This window comes from Orcinus orca, chromosome 8 (assembly GCF_937001465.1).
Source record: "Orcinus orca chromosome 8, mOrcOrc1.1, whole genome shotgun sequence".
NCBI lineage: Eukaryota > Metazoa > Chordata > Mammalia > Artiodactyla > Delphinidae > Orcinus > Orcinus orca.
Window position 1 is genome coordinate 78550063 of NC_064566.1, and position 7580 is coordinate 78557642.

Sequence of the window (7580 nt, forward strand, 5' to 3'; positions counted from 1 at the left end):
GATGTGGCACATATATACAATGGAATATTACTCAGCCATAAAAAGAAACGAAACTGAGCTATTTGTAATGAGGTGGATAGACCTAGAGTCTGTCATACAGAGTGAAGTAAGTCAGAAAGAAAAAGACAAATACCATATGCTAACACATATATATGGAATTTAAGAAAAAAAATGTCATGAAGAACCTAGGGGTAAGACAGGAATAAAGACGCAGACCTACTGGAGAACGGACTTGAGGATATGGGGAGGGGGAAGGGTGAGCTGTGACAGGGCGAGAGAGAGTCATGGACATATACACACTAACAAACGTAAGGTAGATAGCTAGTGGGAAGCAGCCGCATGGCACAGGGATATTGGCTTGGTGCTTTGTGACAGCCTGGAGGGGTGGGATAGGGAGGGTGAGAGGGAGGGAGACGCAAGAGGGAAGACATATGGGAACATATGTATATGTATAACTGATTCACTTTGTTATAAAGCAGAAACTAACACACCATTGTAAAGCAATTATACCCCAATAAAGATGTTAAAAAAAAAAAGAAGCAGAGTGACTCCCACTAATATTTGGGTAACTGAAGGAACAATTATATGTCTGTCCTTTGTATTGTCCTGTGGGAACTGCTGTGTCATAAAGTGAAACAAACAGCAAAGAAACAGCAGAACCTGGAGAGGTCTCAAGATAAGCACCAGTTCTGACATCCAATGTCTTCTGTGTCCAGTGCACTAAGGCTGGTCCTTAAAAATTAAATACTAGCAATACTAACAATGGGTCCCTAATTTGTAACAGACCAACATACAAAGGAAGAGTCAACATTTCCCCCCAAGTATTGGAGGTAATGACAGAAAGAAATCATTTGCTAAGGATAGGACAGACACACCACAAAAATTACCCCATCAGTGAATATTATACCCAACTAATGATTTTTCTTTGTGTTGAAAAATATCATTTTCTCAGTATTAGCACCAAGGAAAGCAGAAGCATCTGGATGAAACTGAATTAAAAGTTCTCCTCTACAATATTTAATTGGCATACATGAGTGCATATATATATGACAGTGAGTTGTGTGTGTGTGTGTATATAATGAAGGAAGAAAATATGAAAAGGTTTAACTATTGCCCATGATATTTGATTTGACTGATAATATTTTGTGATATATCTCAAAAAAATGGATGCCTTTTAAATATTAATTCTATAATAGAAATTTAAAGATGAATGATCCTACTCTATGGTTACTATAATCCACTTATAATATATGTAATTTAATTCCGTGGATGAAATTATGGAAATATAAATTTAACCTAAAACCTATTCCGTATTTCAGAAGGGGATAGGCAGAAGTCTATTTCCCCTTAGCACCAACCAAAAAGCACAAGATAAAATAGTTGCATAAGTAGTACCCATAATTCTCAATTATTTTTTGAGCAGTGTTTTTGCAAGTGACAATTTCCATAGAGTCAAGGTGAGAAAGGAAAAGAGGTAGAATTCAGGGCTGTAGCCTCTATTTTCCATTCAAGGACTAACCTGCAATGCTTCTTCTGTTCAGAGTCATTTGGAGTTGGCTGGACTATGGAAAACTCTGAAAGTTACAGCTGCTGACCCATCCAAGAGAACATAGAACCCCTGACCTGATTGGATGGATTTTCCTACCAGCATTGATGAGACCCATTCTACAATCTTCTTGTGAGTAAAATTTTCTGAGTAAAGGAATTCATATTTCTTTCCCTTAAAAATAAAATTTTTTTTAAATTTAACAGCAGACTTAAGACTTTCTCAGGTGTATGAAATATTCCTAGTTAATAAAAACTATGTAATTACTTTCAGTTTACTCTGGAGCCATAGAATTATAATCCCTACAAATGTTTGAAATTTATAAAGGAATACAAATGTTTCTGCTAATTTATGATTTCTATGGTGTAAAAGTAAGATGTGGGTTTCTGGAGAGGAAATCCTAGACAGGTAGTTTTTCCATTTGGCATGATACCTAAAACTTGGTTGGGAACCTGCGTTGTAGAAGGTGAAGAGTAATGCTTCTTCAGGAAAGTTTGCAGCTTCGGTCTTTAAAGTGCCCCATGACAATCCAGCAACTGGTGATGGCTGCGAAAATGTAACACTGGTGACACACTGAATACCAGAAAGCAGAGGAACTTCTGCACTCGCTCTGATATAGAAGTGGGAATTTTGATTAATTTCTGTCATTTATTTGAAAGCACGGTATATCAGATGGCACTGGTTTTTATTTTAACTTGGAATTTTCATATTTCCAAATGGGACAACACTTGTGATAGGATAGTCAATCTGATATGATTGGCAATATATTGATCTGCTAGTCTAAGAAATGGATTCCCTTTACATTAAGGTCACTTAAATTCACGGGTGTCAATGTCAACGAGAAGAGAAAATTCAATTGTTTGAATTCTCAAAACTGAAGGTTGTAGTTAAAAAGAGACTAATACACTGCTAATGAATTATTTTTATTAGTGATAGATAGGAATGAGTTTTTAATAGAATAGAATATTGAACAATAATTTTGTTTAGTGTAGGTAAACTGTGTGTGTAATGTCATTTTTTTTTCTCAAGTTGCTCTATCAATGGGTGGTAAGAAGACTATTTTTGTGTATCAGTGCAGGAGACAAAATGCAAAGAAGTGCTTCTGCTGCCAGCTCCTAAAGTACCTGCACATTTCTCCATAATGGCAGTTTTTATTGATATCTTATTTGTTCATATCTGTGAGCTTCCGTTGAGAGATATGTTTTCGTCATCTTTATATCTCTACCAAAACAAGAGTACCTGTCTTATTGTATATGATTGTATTTAATATACATTAATATAAACAATGTCTACTGATGTTACCAGAAATGAGATATCTAGGTCTTTAGCTCCTTGGCCCTTACATACATCTTTACACTTCTCTTCCTTTCACCTCCCTATCGTACTTCCACGATATGTTCATTAGATTAATTATATCAGTTATTCTCTTTTGTTAAAAAAAGATGTAGCTCAGCCAAGAGCTGTATTGTGAGTACAATTCCTGTTTCTTATAACATCTTCATTCCACAGTTTACAAGTTTATTTTCTGTGGCTTTCTCTAAACCTATCACACACTCAACCTGAAACTCTGAACTGAAACCTCTTCTCAAGATATACAAACATATTAGTAATCCCTGAATTTCATCTAGAAGCTGTCTGTCCCTTTCAGGTTCAGTTTCCCACTGTTACAAGCCTTTGGGAACCTCAACTCCTTGTAGGTTCCACTCACCAGGCTAATAATATTGTTAGTATCCCCTAACTAATGAACAATTTAATGAAATCGTTCATTAAACGATTGAGCTATCTGTGATAAATTGTTTCCCGCTTTTCTGATGAATGGAATCTATTTTTAAAACTGAAAAGCTCTTCTTAAAATCTTTACTTTTAGTTTTTTTTTTACCTTTTTCATAATTTAGGTAAGTAAATAAACTCTCTTAATGTTTTTAGTTTCCTCATCTAAGTCCTGGGATAATAATAAATGTAAGCTATTTGGAAAAATGCCTGGCTCGTAAAAGTGCCACACACAAAAACTACAGCAGAACTGTATTTCAACCTTCATTGTTTTAAATACATTATCTTATCTTTTACAATAATTGGAAAGAAAACAATTTTTCCTCTCCAGATTCAGATTTCAAATATTCCACTTTTCATTTGTAAAGGTGATTTTATATAATTTTCCACCTTTTTTCTTAGTTACCATATATCTGAGAAGGCTTAGTTTTACACTAGAGGAATATCCTAAGAGATTGTTCAAGGTGTTTGGGGCAAGATCTTATTATGTACCACAGATATGAAGTTAGAAAAGATTGTCTTTTCTATCCAACTAATTGGATAAATGGATACGAGAAAATTGTGCGCTCTTACAGTTCTTCCACTTGTTTAAATTCTAGTAAGTACCAGGTATTTTGTGGGGAGTTTTCTGAAGGAGGTAACGCTTTCACTATGGCTTAAAGACTGATAAAGTTAAGAAAATAAATACTCTAAATATTACATAATTTTCACTAAATCCTTTCCATTTAAAGACAAAAATTATGGCTCAATAGAATGCATTTATTCTAATGGACAGAGTCCATTAGTCTATAAATCAGTCATTAACTTAAGGTTCAAGTGTTCATGACTGATCCATGAAGTGCTCAGAGCAGGATGCAAGTCTGGAGGGTCTCATAGGCTTGTCTCACTTCTATTTCTAGCTCCTCAGTTGCACATTCAGTCCATGGCCATCAGGACCCTTCTTAGAAGGTAGCTATGCTCTGGAATCCTGTGGAGTGTTACTGTTTTAGAGAAGATTAGATTCACAGTAAAATTGAGTAGAACGTACAGAGAGTTCCCATATACCTCCTGCCTCCTCCAAGTAAACACACACACAGTATCCCGCATCATCATACACTGTACCAGAGTGGTGTATTTATTCCAATTGAAGAACCTACACCGGCACTTCGTTATCACCCAAAGTCCATGGTTTTACGTTAGTGTTCACTCTTGGTGTTGTATATTCTGTAGGTTTTGACTGATGTATAGTGAACATGTGGAATCATGTGTCCACCTTTATAATATACAGAAGAGTTACACTGCCCTAAAAACCTTTTGTGATCACCTATTCATTAGTACCCCCAGCCTCAACCCTTTGCAACCACTGATTATTTTACTGTCATCATATTTTTACTTTTTCCAGAATGTCCTATAGTAGGGCTCATGAAGCACGTAGGCTTTTCAGATTAGCTTCTTTCACTTAGGGATATGCATTCAAGTACATGTCATGTGTCTCGATGGCTTCATGGCTCATTTCTTTTTAGCACTGAATACTATTCCATTGTCTGGATGTACCAGAATTTCTTTATCCATTCACCTACCTAGGGACATCTTGGTTGCTTTCAAGTTTTGACAATAATGAGCAAAGCTGCTATAAACATCGCTGTGCAGGTTTTTTTTTTTTTTTTTTTAATGAATACGGGTTTTCAACTGATTAGGGCAAATACAAAGGAGCATGATTACCGAATTACATGGTAAGAGGATATTTAGTTTTGTAACAAACTGCCTTATTGTCTTTCAGAATGCCTGTACTAGTTTGCATTCTCATCAGCCATGAATCAAAGTTCCTGATTCTCCACATCCTCTCAGTATTCAGTGATGTCCTTGTTTTGGGAATTTGACCATTCTTATACATGTGTTGTGGTATCTCATCGCTATTTTAAAGCCCTTTCCTTTTCAAGCATTTTAATTTTTAAATTTCGTTTTCTCTTATCCTATGCCCCTTGAGTGAGTAGCCAGTCTTTAGTTTTGTTCATTTGTAGTTAAAACAAGCTGTGGTGAGGTTGATTGGAAGGCATGTTGGAACGGGGCCTGAGGATTTTTAATTGTATGAAAGGAGCTCTTAATACTCAACATGAACCTCAACTCAGAATTTGGGCCTGTTTTCGTTTACATTTTTAAAGGTAAATTAAATGATAGAAGGGACATATCCCAGGTAGGGTGTGCTTTTCTTGTGTATCACATAGGAGAGAACCTTTCTTTTTCTTTCTCTTCAGAAACATAGAAATCACACACACTGCAGGACTTCCAGAAATAATTCACCAGCTGAATCTTGACAGTGAAGAAGCTGGAGATTTGCTGAGGTGTTTGAACTGCTGGGATGATATAAGTATCCCAAAGAACAAGAAATGGTGTTGCCTAAAGGCCAGGATGACAGGTCCAAAGAAGATATTGTGAAGTTATTGGAATATATGGTGAATAACATTCCATCCAATGACAGGCACGTGTTCAAAACAACCCAGTCACTGATGGACTGGGAAAAAGTAGCTTTTAAAGATTTTCCTGGGGAAATATGCAAACTCAAATGGTTAGAAATTTCTTATAACTTGAGAAAGTTTTGCACTTTGAAAGAATTAGTCCTGGAAGCAAAGGAAAATGTTGACAATCCTTACAAATGCAGAAAACACAAGAAGCGTCCTGATTTACCCAAGAAGCCCTTGACAGCTTACCTCTGCTTTTTCAAAAAATGCGACTCCAGTACACCAAAAACACCCTAAGCTGAGCAACCAGGAGCTGACCAAGGTTCTGTCTGAGGAATACAAGAAGCTTCCAGAGCAGCTGAAGCTGAAATATAGTCAAGATTTCTAGAAGGAGAAACAGAAGTTTAAGGAGAAAATGACTCTGTTCAGAGAACAGCACCCTGATCTGGTCCAGAGCTCCACGAAATCTGATGTCCCCAAAGGAAGCCAAATCAAAGTGCCAAAGAAGTTTCAGGGAAATGTGCAAAAAGTGGTCTCCCCCCCCAAAACAGTTTATTCATGAAGAGCCCAAGAAGCCACCTATGAATGGCTATCACAAGTTCCACCAGGATTTGTGGTTGAGTAGGGAGCTGAAAGGGTTGCCCTGAGGGAGCACGTGGTAGAGATTAGTAGATGCTGGCAGCGTGTCCCACAGAAGCAGAAGGAGCATTATAAGAAGGAGGCTGAGGAACTGCAGAAACAGTACAAGGTGGACCTTGATCTCTGACTCAAGAGTCTGTCTCCTGAAGAACATGCTTATTACAGAGAGACAACCTATTTGAAGCGTAAGAACATGAACATGATGGGAGGCCCTAATCCCAAGATTAGGAGGATGGATCTGCAGTCCCCATCGTCAGGGAATCTGCAGGGAGGGCTTGGACTGGGCCAGGGGCTTCAGGCTCCAGAGACAGAATTATCAGATATGATTGGAGAATATTTTCCTGCCTCAGGGAGATCAGAGGAAAATAAGGAAGATGAACAAGAGGAGAAAGGCAGCAACTCCTCAGACCACAGCAGTAGGTGAAGATGAAGATTGTGTCTGAGGACAGTGGCTGCAGCTCATCTACCTCAGGGGAATCCTCTGGCTCCAATTCCAGCTGAGCTTTTTTCACAACCTGAACAAAGAACTCCCCAGCAAAAGGCCATGGCATCTGGGCTTCCCTGGTGGCGCAGTGGTTGAGAGTCCGCCTGCCGATGCAGGGGACACGGGTTCATGCCCCGGTCTGGGAAGATCCCACATGCCGCGGAGCGGCTGGGCCCGTGAACCATGGCCGCTGAGCCTGCGCGTCCGGAGCCTGTGCTCTGCGATGGGAGAGGCCCCAGCAGTGAGAGGCCCGCGTACCGCAAAAAAAAAAAAAAAAAAAAAAGGCCATGGCATCTTCATCAAATGGAAGGGCTCTTCTCCCTGTGCCCTTTCATTGCCTTCCTTCTTTCCTTCCCTCTTCAATACAAAGTATGACCAGTTGGGAAAAAGACATCTCGTGCAGTAATTTCTGGTTCCTCTCTGTACCCCAAGTCCACCCCCAGAGACAGTCAATGCCATGAATACTCTTGGAATAAACAATGATCTGATTGGGCTGCCGTACACTCTGGACTAGGCTGAGTTTCCTGAACAGAGAAGTTTTATTTTCCTCACCTTCTGCTGCCAGAGCTGTGAGGGAGCCCCGAGGAGTCTGTGACTCCTCCCTTCTCTGTGATCCTGTCCCTTAGGACTTCTGCAGGGGAACAGGGAATGGGAAGATTTGATTGACTGGAGGTAGGAGAGTTGCCTTTAAGAAGATTGTCAA

At 38.8% G+C, this 7580-nt stretch overlaps 1 pseudogene; it reads left to right on the top strand.

The window, feature by feature from the left end:
- The first annotated feature begins 5682 nt into the window (after nucleotides 1-5682).
- On the top strand, nucleotides 5683-6817 carry LOC125965233 (upstream-binding factor 1-like protein 1; annotated as a pseudogene).
- Nucleotides 6818-7580: the final 763 nt, after the last annotated feature.